The 18,670-nt window shown below is 45.2% G+C and overlaps 1 protein-coding gene across 2 annotated transcripts in view; it reads right to left on the minus strand.

The window, feature by feature from the left end:
- LOC133973546 (kelch-like protein 29) overlaps positions 1-18,399 on the minus strand; it is a 232,074-nt gene extending 213,675 nt beyond the window's left edge. Inside the window, exons 1-2 of one of the 2 annotated variants that reach the window (XM_062411479.1) lie at positions 18,131-18,399; positions 6,859-6,927 (exon numbers count right to left, since the gene is read on the minus strand). The gene's annotated coding sequence lies outside the window, so the exon portion shown is untranslated. Of the gene's footprint in view, positions 1-6,858; positions 6,928-18,115 lie in introns of both variants that reach the window. The other variant, XM_062411480.1, reaches the window with a different exon arrangement.
- Between the last annotated feature and the right edge of the window lie 271 nt (positions 18,400-18,670).

Consider the following 18,670-nt stretch of genomic DNA (forward strand, 5'->3'; position numbering starts at 1 on the left):
ATCTCCATGTCAGACAGCGTATAATACAGTGTGTGCTCCATCTTATCCTGTCCATTTTAATACAGGAAGTTCCCAGTTTGGGATAAATACCCATCCCTCCATCCACATATCTGTCCGTCATCCATTCATCCATCCGTCTATCCTTCAAGTCACAGCTTACTTTGTGTAATTAACATGCACCAGAAACAATGGCAGCTATATACCTGTTTCACTGCTGCGTCTAACAAGCAGTTCTGTCTCGCCCAACATTACTTGGACGACAGTGTTCTTCTCTGATATTTGACGGATTGAGGAGGTAGACCCTATCGCCACCCACTGGCCTGACGTGCTTGTTTGAGCGTTTGTAGTCGTTTTTTCCCTTCTCATTGAGATATTTTGTAAAAGATAGGTTGTGTCTGTAGTAGTGTACACAAGGCAGTATACCATATGTGCATCCTGTCAGTATTATCGTGGGCATCACAGTGAAATAAACCAATATGTTACTGGCCAGATATAAGATATAAGACCAAAGAAAATAACAATCATGTTCTGCACACATGAAATGACCTGTGACCCTCGTCTGCAGCCACAGACTGAAACATTGAACCTTCTGCTGTGATAACCAACTCAGACTCACACAGCAACTGATGACACACATATGATATGTGCCATAACGTCTCTCCACAGCCAAAGAGCAGATACACAGTATAAAAATCAATATGGCATCAGTTGCATGAAGGCCGAGCACATGGGGGCACTCAGGTGTAGATATTATCGAGACAGCTGAACTCGACAGACACAGTGTGTGACCTGAGACGGTAAAGCCCGGCGCTCGACGGCGTCAGATTGCAGGACATATTCACCCAAAAGGAAAATGGAGGTTTAGCAACAGAGGAGCTCAGAGACAAACCAATACTGACAGGATTGTTTTGGATGAGCAGAACGACAGACAGACAGCATTGATTCGCTTTCTTCGGCCGAACGGCCAACTTACAGAAAAAAAGAATCATGCAAGATGAAATAAATAAAAAATGAATATCAACAAATTAATGCAACCTGGTAAATCATGATCAATTGGTGATTTTTTTGCTTTTATAAGGCACTTTATTTCCTCAGCTCATGTGTCTATGAAAAAACGATCAGATGCCAGACTTTTTTTTTTTAATTGCCGCTGAATTAATTTCGTCTTTAGCTCAATATCACTGCCGCCCATCTAGATCCGACAGAGAGATTTTTTAATTTCACTGTCTGGTTAAACAAGTAAAAAACGTCTCAGCAGAAGGCCACATATTCAGACTAGTTACAAATCTGAGCTTCCCCCCCTCATTTTGTAAATCGACTTGAATTACTGCTCAAAATAACTTACATAAAGTCAAACTGATTATTTAAATATCAGTGTGAGCTCATGATGGGGACATGGAGGGGAGCGCTGCACCTTCTTAACTGCAAAGTGGAGACATGTTATCCTCTGAGCCCAACATGATCTGACAGATAAACTTAACTGACATGAGATCGTGGGAGTGTTGTCCATATCCCACTGCTCAGCCGCCTCAGAGCGAGGACGCTGCCGATAAAGTAGTTCCGTACTTTCCCCTCTCCCCGATGATGTGTGTACGCTGCACAGTCCCTGAGGGCACTTGAAGTAAAAGAGACAACACTGATAGCGGTGCTCAGAGTGCCGGCACGGCCCATTCACAGATATTAGCCTCAATGGCCGGGATAAGATGCAATGCCAAACCCCTGCTGCGTTGGTGATTGTGTGTGTGTGTGTGTGTGTGTGCGTCCGCCCTCTTAGGATTCTATGCTCCTTTAAGCATGGGCGGACCCCCCGTTGTGCCTTACGTCTTAATCACTGCAGGGGCGTGCAGGAGACAATGCCTCACTGTTTATGTGACAAGAATATAACCAGGTACATGTGACAGCGCGCGCTGCGGCCTGTGTTTATGCCTGTGTGTTTATGTTCCGCCTGTGTTATGGTCTGGTAATGACAAGTGAATGGGATCCCTGGGTGGCTGGGAAACAAAGGGGGGAAGCCATTTTTTATTAGTCCGCCAGAGGCTGTGAGGGCTGGAGGTCGTGCCACGGATGGCGACGGGGGAGGCTTCTGAAAAGCCTGACCTTGCGTGCCGCTTCCATTTCCCCCCTCCCTGCACACCTGATTGCTCTCCGCAGCAAAGACAATCTCCAACACACACCTCATGGCGTCCGGGTCAAAGGTCACATCATTAGGAACGTTTCAGTTCTTCTTAGAACATGCCTCGGCCCGGGACCGGCTCTATAATTTCCTGTCTGTATAGCTGAACACTTAGCCAAGCTTCTTCCAGATAAATGCCCTTCTCTAGGCTTTTTTCCCCTTTGTCAGCAGGTGAAGGCTCCTCGTGTTAATAATGGCGGTAGGCGGACGCCCCTGCTCAAGTGAACTCAACAGCAGCACTTTTAAAGAGAGCGCCTCACATTACTACAGCTGCATTTCACCGAGTTGAAATATGCAGCAGAGGGAGATGACACGACGGGGCCACGAGGCACAAATAAAATATGTATTACTACTTTTTCTTCCAGGATGGATTATGCATTCATAAAAACTAAAACTAAAAATACTCTTGTTTATCCCATTTATCAGATATCAGTGTCACAGATAATTATAATTCTGTCTACAGTTAGAAACACAACATGATTACAGATTTGCAGTATATGTTTTGGGGACAGTACCTATGCAAAATTCTGTGTTATATAACTCAACTTAGCTTCTCTTTACCAAAGCTTGATACAAATACATGTGTGGAACATATACGGCAGGAAAACCTGTGGGTCCGGAGAACATAATCTGTATTGCATGAAGTTTTGTATGACGACTCATTGAATAGAGAGCATTTGAAATGTTCTCAATGGCTCTCTGTGCTGGATTAATCCAAAAACAAGTAACTGACATTAACCATTCAAAGATTTCACCTTGGACTTTTAGATTAAACAAATTAAACAAATGATTGACTGATTAACTGAGAAGAAAACAGAGGCAGCTGATTAGTCAATAATAATAACAAAAGCTAACACTCAGTATTTGTACCTCTCAGGGATTGCCTTGAGCACCGAATCCAAATTGGACAAAGTGAAGTCCTGACCTCGGAAAAAGTGGTTTGACAGATTAATCAAAACCAAAAGATTCATAAAAGCTTTTCTTCAAGTAACAAATGAATGGCCATATTTAAACAGAACTGCCTGTGGATATTAATTGTTTCCAAAGAATGAACTTAATGTTTTTCTGTAAACCCCCTTTCTGCCAAAATGATTTGACAATTGAAATATGGTGTTGTCTGCCATCTTGCCTTAGTCGGTACATAGCATGTGTGAAGCCACCGTTCCAGTGACCCCTCCCACCTATCATTAAGGGGAAGAACATTTGAATAAATAGCAAACAATTCAAAGCCTGCGTGTGCAACATTTACATAAAAATGAATGTCTGATAAATTCAAGCCCTTCCCGAGTGAGTAGTGTTGCTTGAGCCTATAGCCAGGTACAGTAAATCTGTCTGTATCCTCCAGCGTAACAGCTTTAAATCTTGTGTTGAAGGTGATATTTCCAGATTGATGCATGAGGCAGATCATTGTTTTGCCTCAGCCTAAGAGGGGAGCTACTGTCCTGATGAAGATGGAGAAGGCTCCAGCAGCTTTAGGAGTAAGGTGGAGGTAAAACCTAGGCAACGTCCAAGAAAAGCCTCTGATGGTCCAGAGAAAAACAGAAACTCATCGGTTCAGAGGAGAGATTACGAACCACAAGAGAAAACGATCGACAGTGACGACGAGCACGGAACACTTCCTTGGCTGCGTGGTTTAGTGGAGCTCTTCACAAACTGCAACTTCTTGTTCAAACAGGGAGATTAAGTATTCCCGATGACAAACAACACTGCACATTGCCTCACTTTAATTGACTGCACTCCTCAACGGGAGGGATGTAGCTTTCTGCCGCAGCAGTTCCGGAGAGCCCTCCAGTCTTCCATTCACCCCCACCCCCACACCCAGTGCAGCGGGCGGCCGGCTGATGGCACCTTCGTCTGAGCGGCCCTATAGCGTGCCACCAGGGGACTTGTTTTCCTCCTCACAGAAGCTTGTCATCCATCATTACTGGCCTAGAGAATGATTCTGGCAGACAGCACCGGCTAACCGTCTGGGGGCCCAACGCAAACAGCGCGCTGCACGGAAAACAAGGGTGATCATGACCATTACTTCCGTAGGTGGATGAAAAGAAAAAAAACTGAAGTGTTTTTCCACGGCGTACATTCAGAAAGCTCTGAGAGGCAGTAGGGCATTTTTGATCATTTGTAATTTGAAATTTTCGACGCCTTTTCTCCCTTGGTCTCACATTCCACTGTGAGTGTCTGGGGCACATTCACACCAACGATGTCTGGAGTGGTTTAAACAAATTCTGGATCACTCGCTCTTTTTAAGTTCATATGAGAACAACAGAATGCAAAAATTGGCTTGGTAACAAATAACCACAGCGGGCCTGCCTGCCGGTGAAATGAAAGTCTGCGTGCTGCGCCGACCTAAATGCAGTGCCGTTTGTTTAGTGGCGAGAACATTCACAGAAACTAATGGAAAAAACCCCAAACCAGTCCAGGCTTTATGGGTATCCAGAGACGGATGCTGGCACCTTATAGCCGGCAGGCAACCGCCGTTTATTAGATATTCTCATAGACATTTTTCTATTAGTTGGCTGATGGGTTTAATGCAGGGTGGACCTTAAACTTTAAACCCCTTTCTTTTGTATCATTCACTGAAGTTGCAACAAATACAAAATCTACTTTCTGCTGTCCCTTTTTATACTCAGCACAAACTCTCCTGTAATGGACATATTGTGACTCAAAACAACATTTCATAAGAAACACAATAACCAAAGAATTACGGGATCTTAATGTTAGTTTGAAAACCTACACCACAATCTGCCTGAGTCACAACCTGGGGACATTGGTTGTTAAAGTAGGATTAGCTGCTGGATACCAAAAGCTTATTGGCTGTGCTAATACCAACAAAAAAAAAAAAAAGAAAAGTCGCGTGGATGAAATGTCATCAAGCCACTTTCGAGGACTGAAATGACGATGGCTGTTGTGGAAGGCCACGCTCAAAAGGACAGGGTGGAGAGCTCTCCGTAATTGAAAGCGACAGCACTCGATAATCCCTTTGAATATGGGATTTCTCACCTCCGCACAGCTGCTCAATTGCTGCCTGAATGTTAGTTGGAATGTCAGAGTGCCGATTACGGTAAGTCGTGGGAGAGGAGGTTTCGGATGCTGTGTGACCGCCTGACAAACCCCAGTTGGAGAGTAGGTCCTTATCGCCAAAACCTCTCAAGTCTCATTGTCTCAAAGTTGACTCCTCTGCTTTCTAGCTGTCTCTGGAATAGGTGGAAATGTAAGTTGCTGTTGTTTTTTCAAGCTTGCGTCCATGTGTTATAAATGTCAACAAACACATCGTCTCGCTCTCTGTGAATTCTCTGGACAATGTCCTGCTATATTCTCACATGAGCTCACTCGAACATTCTCCTTCATTCTTATTAGAGCGCTGGCAGGTTAATTTGTAAGATGTCCGGAGCAACAGACTCGGACATTTGCTTTCTCACGCCCCTTTGGAAAATTCCAGGAGACTATCTGGAGTTCAGTGCCTGCCAGCAGCTTTAATGTTGTAATTAAGCCGTCCTCATAAATTTCTATTCTGTTTGGGTGCTGGGAAATTTACCAAAAGAAGCTGCACTTAAACCGACGAAGCGGTAAATATCAATGGCTGGCTCAAACAATCCAGGGTTAATGAGTTGTTTCACTTATAAAATCCCACCGAACATGGAGGCTACGGTTCAGACGACAGGACACAAGCGGCAGGTGTGATCTCAGATGAGCCTTTTTTTAAATTGTATGCAGCAGTACAGTTCATTTGCCGAACGCAGGATGGCCGGGCACAGCTTCGGACCACAGGCCACGGCATTAGCAGCCACGAACCAAATACCAGAGTTATCTTACACCTGAAGCCCCCCAGTGAGGGTTGAAGCCCCGGCAAAGGGCGCACATAATAATGAGTCCTGTTCATCAGTGACGCACTGACCCAGGACGGGCACACACACACACACACACGCCAATACACACGTATACACACACAGACACGAAAAGCCCAACCCCCTGTGTGCCTGGAACGCCCGCACCCGGTCACCTCGCTCAGGGATCAAAAGCAGTATGTTGTTCTAATCAGTCCTCACAGTGGGCAACCCCATTAATTCAATTCCATTTCATCAGCCCTGAGCAGACCACCAGAGGGGCCCGCTCATTCCTGGGGTTCCGCGGCCCAGGAGTAATCCTATCTCCCAATGACCCCGATATCAGACTCTCTAGCCCCCGTAATTGCCCGGGCGAGCGATCCCGCGTTCTACGTGCCGACGGAGCTGCGAGATCTTTGCTGGGGGAGAAACACAGACACGCACAACTCATTTTCAGGACACAGCAGGCGAGTCAAGCAGAATTAATGACACCATATATCAAATAATTCCAGACAATCAACCCCCCAACCCCCCCCCCCCCCCGCTAAACCAGGCCAACACTGCAGAACATGTACACACCACACACAGTCAGCTGCATCACAAAGATCAAGTGCTGCGCGTTGAGATTAGAGAAGCGGGAGTGTTCCGGTTACACGAGAGCACAAATTTATTTTCTTCGCACAAACAAATTATTTCCCTTGCCATAGCAATAATGTTAGTGACAATTGTCCACAATGGTTTCCGTTGGGAAACAGAAAGGCTCTTTTAGTGTTCCGCCGCAGCGTGCCGTGTGTCTTGTCTGTAGCATAATAAAATGTTTACCGGGACATGAGATAATGAGCTTTTCATATCTTACCGTACCTTTGGTCTCCGGTGGATGGGGATGCTCATCACAGACAAATTAGATCTTTTGAGTTTTGCCGTCTACACCTGCAGAAACAATAACACGGAAAAATGAAATTAAACGTCCATAAATCTGGCACGGATAATCCTCACGCTCGCCATCTGTTAATGACGGGGGATGGGGGGACAAGGCCTCCCTTCACTCAAAAAGAGTGAGAAAAAAAAAAGAACGATTCAAGTGCGGAACAAAGTGCATCAAGAGATCTATTAGTGTAATCTTTGGTCTGGAGAACAGATAAACGGCTCTGCAGAGACTCCTGAGTAAAAACTGTCAATAACTCTCCCAACTGTCCTGAGAGATCAGCAGGGGTCAACGGCGGAGAACTCGGGGAATGGAAAAAGGTCAAACTGAAGGCATATGGCCGCAGATGAAAAAGCTCTCGGGGCCCCGGTGGCAAATGAAAAAAGAATTTACTACAAACACATGCGTAACTGAAGGCTCCGCTCTTTTTAAGATGACGACAAAGGAGAGGGCTCGCATCAGAGACGACACTTCAAAAGCCCTCATTGTCAAAGGTAACAATGGTGCTGGTGTCTCAACCAAAAAAAAAAGCCGCGATCATGTGACTCCGCAACTGTGGCAGCCTTTGGAAGTCACCACATCTTGTTCTTTGTGTGTGCGTGCCCGACTGTGATCGAGTACACGAGGACATTTTCTTATTGAAAACTGAGGCAGGGATCTTTCATTGCTCTGAATTATGACTCACGCTCAGCAAATGAGAGAGATGAATATTATTGTGATAAACAAATGATTGTATTTTTAGTGTGAAAGAAAAGGTTCTAATGTTATGGTGGTGTATTCTTCTCATTCCAAATGTAGAATGGTCAAGTGTGGCAGAATCCTCCCACTATCAAAGAGTGGCATTCTGTCTTAAATCAACACAGACAAAGAACACAGATCAAGAAGAGATAAAGCAGAGAGTGATGCAGTAATGTTGAACTAAGGCTGCGGTGGGAATATGCTTTCCTCACCACTACTCCTCCATCCCTATGGAAAAGGTAACAAGATGAAGGTGTGAAGGAGAAGCCTGAGTTGGGAAAGGAGAACCAGGGAACTGATCTACGTACAGACTGCACAGGGACCAACTGTGTGCTGTAGTTCTACAACAAGAAGATGCAAACCCAGGACTGACATTTAAAAAATAAGACAATAACATGAGGAATATACAAGTAGATCTATATCATTGAGACATTAAAATAATTAAATACAAATTGAGTAATAAAAAAAAAAAGAGCCAAATCAAATGATATTCAGGCTTTTGAACTCTTTAAGTCGTTTTTTATTTGTATTTATTTCTGAAGATGATGATATTTTGTGCTATAAGTTCGATAGGCTTGTTGTTCACTGGACAGATGTGTCAGAGAAGAGATCTCCTCTGTGTGATGGACTGTTTGAATGCCTGCGCTAGAGAGGGCTGTGATTTCTGCTGTTTCCAAGCAGGAAAACATCTACTCCCCCGCTTTCCTCGATGGTTGCTGCCCTCTCTCTCCAGTGACACATTTAGCACACACAGCTGAATTTCTCAGGTGCGTCCGTGAACTTCTTTTGGGATTTCTCAGAAAAGTCGTTCTGGGCAATGCAGGCAATCTCTTACTGTAGTCAAAGGAGATGAGGCGGCTTGAGAGAGGGAGAAGAGAATTGGAGCACATCAGTTGTTGGTATTTGAGGAAATGCAGAAGAGAAAGAATTTAAGAGATGACTTGTTTTTGTCTTTCCTACTTTAAACTGCAGCACTGCGGGGAACACAGTCGTCTAAAAGGCTGCAATTAGGCTGGGCAGTTAAAAAGCAAACCATTTACACAGGTACATCTCTCTCTCTCTCTCTCTTTCCTCGCACCAGTTCTCCTTTTTATAGCAGTTATGCTGCCAAACATTATTTTTTTAAATGTCCAAACATTTGAACCTTCTGCTCGTCTAGGAGATAATAAGCTGATGATGGCGACAGTTCTCAGAAACGGCTGCAGAGCAGAACTATTCGTCTGAGGCGAAGCCGACGGAGAAACTTTTTCACATTGTGAAGCTATTGATTGCTCATTCATAATGTTTTGCTGACGCAGTCACATATATCACGTCGGCCCTAATAGTCCGAAGAACGCAATTTCGAGCGAGCTTTTTAAGATGAGAGATGGTGGACGTAGGCATGTTTCTTTACTCTTACAGAAAAATCGTCTGATTTCCATTGTGATGATGGTGTAAGATGGACTACTACTTCGCCAAATCTTAGATATAATATCATATAGATATTTATCGTTATAAAGATTCAACCTACATATATTTAGTTTTTTCTGCCACCTCTCATTTATCTCATGAAATATTAAGATAATAATAATTTACCTAAACACGAATACTACTTTGGCATAGTTGTGTATAAATAACATCAGACTTTCTCTCTTATACAACGACTAGAAAATGAGCAAAAAGCCCGAAGGAAAATTGTTTACTTTGCCATGAAATTAGAGATGTTTTCCATTAACTCCACACAAAGCTAGATCATTACCTACCTAATTGACTTCTCCCTACAAATTTAGATTAGTCTCCTCTTCCTCCAATCAACTATTTGCATATTATCCATGATGAAAAGCAGTTTGGGTGCAAAAAGTCACATCTGGGTCACAGTAACTGATAAGTGAAGGGATAATTACCTTGTGGTAAAAGATAAGATTACTTAAAAAATTTGAAAATATACATCTTCAGGATCTGGATGGATATGGCGCAATTAACCTGTGTGAAATGATTTGGGGGCTTTTGTTCATTTCAATTTATCTCAAAACAGAAGGCACTCGCTCTCCTTCAGAGAACATACAGAAGTTCTACCTCGCCAATTATTGTAAAGGTGTCAAAATGAACCCCGGCAATAAATCACCGGTGTAATTATCAATTGATTGAAGCCGCTATCTAACTGGGAAAACCACTCGGACCCATAATACATCAATTTTAATGGTGTTTCTTAATCAGAATGCTCGGCAATCAGCACAGACCAATTGGGGCCCGAGAGGTAGAGACACGCCATTAATAATCAAACTTGGCCGCCAACACAGTGGCTCCGTTCTCGAGAGGCCGTGGGAGCCGTTTTCAAGTGGACTATTAATTTCAGGGCCAAGGTATTGTTGCAAAAAAAAATCCAAGATTTGCAATATGTGCCGGGGAAAACAAGGCAAAGCCGCTCCTCCCTGCAAATCCTGAGCAGCCTCGTGTCAGCCAGACTGAGAAACGATCACAGGGCGCTGTAACTACAGTTTAAATATTTCTCTCATAAAATTTCCAAGCAGCAACGCGTTCATGTCCCGGAGAGGGAGGGAATGGATAGGCCTATCTCGCAAATGCTTTTAGAAATAGAAATGTCTATTCGGGAAAAAAGCTATAAAAATTACACCAGGGCCCACGGGCAGACAAGCGTCGACAAAAGAGGTCTTTACGGCACCTTAAGCCGGAGCCATGTTATCACTACGGCCAGTTTTATCACTGCCAAATGTCTGTGTGTCTTTGAATACAAAAAGAATCCCTGCAACACATTAGAGTTGCACAGAGAGTGAGCAGAAAACATGGCCCCTTCAAGTCGTTCCACGCGGGAGTCTCGCTGTGAATTTATTTCCTTGGCCTCCGATATGAGGGGCCACCACTCTGATGACCTGCAGAGATGTAAGGAAGGGTAAGGTAACTCTGGATCCATTTTCACATAAATGTAAGAGCCGTGTCCCTGCGACTGCTACTTGATATTTTGACCCAGATATGTACGAACATAAATAGTGTATTTTTTGATACTTCGCTGACCCACGGACACAGCGAACGTGATAACCTGCGATTTATCCTCGTCTAAAGTCTCGGCGACAACGGCTCGACCCCCTGACAGACAGCGAGAGCACATTTTAGAACAGAACGGCAACAATAAATGGTTCAATTCCTCGCAAGGAAGCATCCAGAGACTTAGGCAAACAGGTTGTAAATAGGAGGATATCACAGATGCACATTATACCTCCTGCGAACACATGATTTATGAATCCTCTTAACGCAAAAGCCACCTTTAAACTTGCACTGTTGGGAATATGTAAATGGCCACGGCGCTGCAAGTCGCTCTTATGTATACTTCCATTAACTGGGAACTATTTACATATTCACGCCTTGCTGGAGATGAATGATTGAGGAGTTTTTTCAGTTGCAGAAGGAGAGGATTCCTTGGAATAAATCTTTATGTTGGAGGATAAAGAAGTGGGCGATGTGGAGAGACGCGGGGGAACAACAGCTTGTCACTTGTGGTTATCTGTATAATGGTCACATGACAATATCTGGGAAAGCCTGCTCAACATCAAAATTGTTTTGAAATATTTATTAGGATTTGATTCTCGTAAAGAAAAAATAAATAATCCACAGTCCAACTGCCGCAGCTCGTTAACTACGTAACCGTTGTGTAGTTCAAACCTTAAGTGACAGAAAGAAACCTCAAATAGTGTTATCATAATTTCCTCTTGATCCTGAGAAGAAAGACAGGAGGGGGGAAATGAGTTTGAGTGACCTAAGCAGCCAAAGAAATTAGTTTTCCCCGATGAGTAATTTGAAGTCTGGTCGGCCTCAAGCGGACGGCGCTGGTTTGAGTCTGAACATTCCAGCTCAAAAACCTGGTCCAGCAGGGCCCCTCTGTCTCGAACCATCAGTCCTCCTCGAGGCCGATTCAATTCTTCAATTTCAGATAAATGATTACATAACACATTCATGTCCTTCCAAAGGGCCAGTGCATTCCCAAATTACGTCCGCTGTGTTCTGCATTTTTAACAGCGCGGACATGCCAAGAATAGATTCTCACATTTTTATTAAAGATGATGTTTATTCAAAAGTGGAGATAAGATAGTAAAATACACCTTATTAAAATGACGGAGGTTCATAAACCAAATGCCAGGGGAGCTGTGGCTGTCGTACGGCCGCGGAGCAGAATTACTCCTGGAGCCGGGGCTTAATGGGAGCATAAACAAAACGACGAAACACAAAGGCTATGGTGGAGAAGACTATTCCCATGTCCACCTTCTTCTCATCTCTCTCCTTTCCATGGAGTAAACCTGCAGTGCCACACGGAGCTAAAAGACCATATGATAAGCCTGTAAGCTCGTCAATGAAGCCTCACAGGACCAATTCCACACAAAGTCCTCACCCCCTATCCTCCAAAGTGTCAACTTGTTTCTGTGAGTATTTAAATTACGGTAATAGCTTCCACTTTTAGGCTCAGCTATCTTAAAGTAGACTTTTCTTTTAGCAAGAAACCAAATATTCCCAAACACCGCAAGTATTGACATTGGGTTAAAGCTGTGGGTACACTTGGAATTGGGTCTTTATCTCTCTAAGTGTGGCCTCTTTGGCCCTGGCTCCTGGTTGTCAGCTCGCTTGCTCAGTGCCCTAATGAGCTCCCCACGTTTTGTCAGGCAGCGAAGGCTTGGATGGACCTGCTTCCTGGAGGACGTGGCTGATGGACTACATCGAGAATATTAAGGCCACAATAACACAAGGGTTAATACACAGCGCTGAGCAAATAGGGGGACCGTGCATGTCCACTGTGCACTGTCAGACAAGATGGATGGAAGCATAAAAGACTCACCCAGGCTTTCATCAGCAGCTGTTTTCATTTTCCACGAATGGGCATTTTTAGTTCAGCAAATGCATTAAAAGGAGAAAAGATAACGCATGACAAATCCTCAATTATGATTTACTGATGTACAAATAAATGTTCTCTATGTTCCAGGTTGTGTTATTATGCTTTTAAATATAAGCTTTACCTGAAAATGTCTACCTTTATTTAGATGATTATAGTATTTGATCATTTATTGAAGTTTACTACGAGAAAAAAGATTTAAAAAGACCCGAACCAACATTTGAAATTCCACTCAAATCTCCCTGGATGTAGAAGGTGGAGAGCTAAGTACATTTTGAGACAATTTGGGTCTTTGAACTGGGGAAACGGCCGGCTTTTGAGAAATATGACACCATCATCACTAGCCCTTCAGCGACTGTGTTCAAGAGGGCAGCTGAATATTGTTCACTGATCTCCAAAGAGCATGGAAATACACCGTGTACTTTTGCCCCGTGTACATTAGCAAGAGTATTATGCTTTTGTAATAGCCTCTGATCAAACTAGATTCATATTCAGGCAGCAGTAGCGCTTCCACTGACACCCAAAGAGGGAAGTGTAAAGGCTACAGTGGGAATAGTACACCGATTCTAAAGATACTAAAGAATGTAAAAAAAAAATCACCCTAAGATTTTTTTTTACTGTGTCCATTTTGATCCCCAGGAAAATGAGTCATACCTGTCAGTATGGAGGAAGACGAGGAATACTTCCTCAGATGGTGTACCGCATAAAGTCAACACCAGCATCTATTTGTACAGGGAGCGCCTCATTTCTCGATAGCTCCTGATTAAATAACTCGAGATACTTTTTTAAAAACATTAATAGAACCCGTGAACACCGCAGCCGCGTATTATTTACAGGTGGGACTTTGAAAACACCTGATGGCAGAAAAAAAATAAAAAAATAGATGGCCTCAATCTGTTTTGTTTTACAGGAAAAAAATTACATGTTATCGTCCTTTCACCTCTAACTCCTTCATCATGTCGATATCAAAGCAGCACATAGCCAACCAACTCAAGACAGATCAAGCATGCCCTCAGTTCTTTTCTCATCAACTTGTTATTTTTTATACGCTCATAAACATGGGCCGGGTCATCCTGAACCCCCCCCCATGATAAATGGGAGACCGGATCTCTTCAAATGACTGAGTTACACCGAGCTTGCTTCGGTGCCACTTCAGGACGATTAACTGACTGCGGGCCCTCGGGTAAAGCCCATTTCCGACTGTTGTCTCCAGCAGGTAAAGATAATCTAAGCTGGGGCCTGCTGTCAGCACGACTACGTGGGGGGGGGAGAAAAAGTGCTGCTGCCTTGATAAACATACTGCACTCAGTTACCTGCTTGTACCACTTATGTGTCTGTGGCAGTCGAGCCATAATTGTCTGTGTGCAATGCTTATCGAGGGCGATTTAAATGAGAGTTTGCAGCCGAACAAAAACAAGGACGAGCAGAGGAAAACAAGAATATGTTGTGAATAGGTTTAATTGAAATTAAAAGCGACATATTCATTACTTCCATGTAGGACCGGGGTTATCCATCAACATAAACATCTTAACTAAACTAAACATTTAATCAGTCTATATTGAAAAAAAAATGTAAGATAAATGTGGTGATTATTATTTCTCTAAAAGGTTTAAAGACAGATTTTTGCTCCTGAGTGAAGGTTGTGCTTCTAAACTGTTCTTTATGAGCAGAGAATGACATTTGATCAGCAGCAAAACATTTTAAAAATCCGAGGTAGATCGGTTATGTGTTACACCTCCTCGCTGTACAATGCATAGCAACATATCTATAGATTGGACCTTTGTTATATTGCTATTGATGAAAAGGAATAAATCATCATGGATATCCTTTTATTGCCCAGTCCAAACTGCTCATTGTTTGTCATTAGAATAATACTTTGGAATATTTGTTAGAAATATGCTTATTTGTTAAGCAGATTGACAACACTCTCTTGTCTGTACTGCAACTGTAAAGCTTCTGCTAGCAGACGGTTAGCTTAGCTTACTACGAAAACAAAGGGAGACGGCTCGCGTGGAAACGAAGAAAGGAAATCAACCAGTAGCTCTAAAAAAAAACAATAAAAAATAAAAAATAAAAAAAAAATTATTAAAACGTTTCTGGTACCAGGGCTAAAACCAAATTGTGGAAAACTGGTGCAGATACTCCTTTTAATTAAAAGCAGCCATTATACATGCTTAATAGCTTGGTCAGAGACACACAAATTTAGTATAGCACAATGTGGCTCTTCTTGCTCGTATTAAGTAATTAGTAATTATATCAGCTGCAGCACCCCCCCCCCCCCCCCCCCCTCCTTCGCCGTTTGTTTTTAGGCTTTGGTTGAAATTGACTTCATATTTATGTGTGGAGTGCACTACAGCGTCATGCTCTCAAGGCTCGAGAGGCCTGTTACACCATTCTCCTGGTTAAGTGGCATCTGAGAATCGCAAATGAAAGAATCGGTCTCCCCTCACGTCTGAGGAAATGTGAAACTTTCACGCAGCAGCAAGGACTTTCAAGTCAAGACACTAAAGCCCTTCGAGGTTCAGTATAAATCGTATGTTTAACCCGCTTGATTAATGTTCTGGAAAATTGCGATAACGCCTCAATCAGGATTTGATCACAAAACGCTTCATACCTGCAGATACAAGGATATGAAAGCGGCGACTCAATCCATTGAATCTAAAAACCATTTGAAAATGTTCCAATCAAGACGACAACATGCTAGCGTGACGTAATCAATTTAAATTGGGTGGCAAGGCGCTGGTGTGTAGGCGCAGGTCTTTGTGTCTGCGCTACGTAGGATCCCCACGTTTCCACCGGCCGACAAAGCCTCCGAGCCACGTGAGCAGCGCACGACAAAGAAACTGCAAAGACACGAGAAAGAAACGACTGGAAGTGTCTGTGCACGTCTGCTTCGGAACTGGACAGACACTGACCGTGAGTTAGGATTGGTCAAATGAACCCATCGAAGCTTACTCCTCTTTTACACCAATATTCGTGGGACTACGCAGGTTTTGTCCTGTTGTCTTTCAGTCTTTGTCCCCGATGTGTCGTGTGCGACATCGCAAACGCGATCTCTCGACTCGCTGTCCTGCCAAGTTAGCGTGTTCACCGAGGTGTCACTTCTCTGCCGAATGGGGCCCGAGCTGATAAAAACCGAGCCCCCCCCGCAGGGTCATCTGACCCCGGAGTGAAAGCCGACTGTGCATTCCCATCGCAGACAACAAGCCAGATGCTAGCACGTGTTAGTGGGTTCTTGATCTCAAATTAAAAAGAAATAACAACACCCTTCTTAAAAATTCCGTTTATGACCTGGCAAGGCATCAAATAGACATGCTCAATTGCTCTCCGTGGTTATTTTGATTGGGTGTGGGTTGGTCCAGATTGGCGGTCTATGACGAACCGCTCCACCAGAATCAGCGTAATGGCCGGCTGCACTCCGACGTTAATACGAGAGGGTGCCGACAAGCAGGAGCATCGCAGCTACGTTTGAAAAAGACACATTAGAAATGGCTCCATCTCCTCAGCTGCTGCCTCCTTGCAGCAGCTGAGGCACCGCTCTGTTCGTGCGACTGCTGCTTTCCGCAGTCTGCCGGGCAAGCCTGGAGAAGCTTCTGTTTCTCTGGACTTCCTTTCACTGCAGGCCATCATAAGCGGGGGGGGGGAGGGCAAATCCTCGGATCGCAACTTCATCCAAGTATCAGAATATACCATGGAGCGTTTCACCTGCGCTGCCTGGCGTGACAGAATTTACAGCCCAGTGAATACACGGCAATCAAATCACCCTGTGAAAGAAATACACACAACAACCTCGGGCTACAGGGCCCTGACTTGCTGACCAACAATGGTTGTTTTTCACCCGGCCTTTACTAATAGGATAAATGCCCCGGGGTAATTTGTAAATTAATTCCTTGGGCCAAAAGCGGGTTTCCCAGGCCGCCCCAAATCACATTTGATATAGGCGGATTATCCCTGATTGAGTTTTCTGTAAAGAAGCTTGCGACAAACTAGAGGAACCACAATATCTCCTCCGAGGTGTGTGCCTCGCCTGACAATGAGGCTCCGTGGCACAAACACACACCTCTGGATATCGCTGCTGCTGCTGCTGCTGGTGTTGCTGCTGCTGCATAATCATCCACCTACTGTGACTGGCTTTTCTAAATATGCAGGGTCGACTCTCCGTCACACACGCGGCAGATGAGGCGAGAGGACCCCTGCTAAATGGCCCCGGCTCTGAGGCAAATGCATTGTCTTAGCTCATCGAGTGCAGGGCTCCCTGGCTGTTCAGGGAGGACTAGGGACTAAAGCCCTTAATCCCTGCCTTGATTCACGATAGCCGGCTAGGTTTTAAAATGTCATCAGTGGGGAAGTGTGTCCCGCTCCTGCCCCACATGCTCGGCCCATTAACACACCAACAAGCCCAGGGAACATGGATTTAGGAATAGAAACACATGCAGTAAAGTGAGTGCACATCTATTTATATAGAAGAAGAATATTAATAATAATAACACATGCTCCTGCCGGGGCTCGTAAACAGGCATTAGTGCTGTGACCCGAGTGGATGGATGAGCGTGATTGTAAGTACATAATAAATCATGTTAAACCCAGGCTGCAGATTGAACGTGATCATAACTTCATTCTTTCATCGATAGCCTCTCTCTCTCTCTCTCTCTCTCACGCTTGGCAGGAAGGTGAGAACAGCGGCGCTCATGGATGGAGGGGCGGCTGGCAGCGTTTGGAAATGGATCATCAGTAACTCCGTGTGAGGACCGGGGCAGCCTCACTCCTCACTCCTCACTCCTCACTCCCACACAGGTCACACACACGAGGCTGCAGCCGGTCACCGGAGCAAGGCACGGGACCAGGGATGAGTAATGCTTTGTTGTCTGGAGGATGGGTCTGGCAGAGTGGCGGCTACAACTTACACACACACATATCTTCAGGATACAGTAACGATAGGGTTTTTTTATAAATAGACTCGTGCACATCAGAGGCAACTGGGAGAGGATGGGAAATATTTCAAATTGAATTGTGCACTTGTTATATTTGGATCTAGTTTGGAAACACAAAGTGAAATTCAAAAGGTGTGAGGCAACATTGGTTAAACAGTTGCTTCATTTAGCCCAATTTTATACGAAGAACTGCAGATTAAACCATTTAGCTTATATTTCATCCTAATTGTTAAATAAAATAAAGGGCTGTTGGGGGGAGGGGGGGTTAAGGAGATTGAGCCCCAGCAGTCACCAGCCCCTTTGCTCCTAAGTTCCTGACATGCATCTCCACAACCACCTCACTGTATTCACCTAGTTATTCTCCCACAATCTCTGAGGCGTGAAGTTAAGTTGTTTCCTTCTTGCGCAAAATGTGAGCCCCGCACACACACACACACACACACACACGCGCACACGCACCATCCTGGAGGCTGTGGTCCCTGAGCTCAGGGGGTGCCAGTGAAACTGATCATCCTCCTCTCGCTCTCATCCATTCACCCGACACAGGACAAGTGTCCGTGCGCGGTGTCAAACTCCTGCCGGACACGGGGAAACGCGTCCAGATGAAGCGGACACGCGGAGGAACACTGTCCGCGGCCACCGGCTCACCGTGCGTTCACCTACCGGCCACTCGCTGCTCCGGTCCCCCGGCGTCCGTCCTGGTTTCGCTGCGACGCTGCTTCTTAAGCCCGGACGCAGTCTCTATCCCGCACGGACTGGGGTTGCATCTCCCGGCGGAGGAGCGACACTGAGGAGCGGGCAGCGGCTGCGGGCTGGTCGGTCGGTGGCCTGTCTGCGCTCCGCGGCGCACGTCACCAGGTGGAGCGGGGCCGAAGGACTTGGCGAGACGCGTGTTCCCGTGCTCGCTGCGCGGCGGCGGCGGATCGGAGATGGGAGCGATTGCCGGGACCGACTGACACACCGTGTGGCCACTTTACTCCCGCTGCCGCTCCTCCCCTTTCACTCGCGAACACGCCGGCCCTGCAGCGCCGCCCACCCGCCACTGCGCGCAAGTGCATGCACCTGCAAAGCTGCTCCAGCCCCGGACACCCCGGGTGTGGGGGAGGAGGGGGGGGGGAGCCCGGGGTCACCAGGGGCTGCAGAGGGACTTCATGAGATTGATTCATGCAGCTGAGTCGATTTCATTCCAGCCTCTCGTGGGAA

Source organism: Platichthys flesus, chromosome 18 (assembly GCF_949316205.1).
Source record: "Platichthys flesus chromosome 18, fPlaFle2.1, whole genome shotgun sequence".
Classification (NCBI taxonomy): domain Eukaryota; kingdom Metazoa; phylum Chordata; class Actinopteri; order Pleuronectiformes; family Pleuronectidae; genus Platichthys; species Platichthys flesus.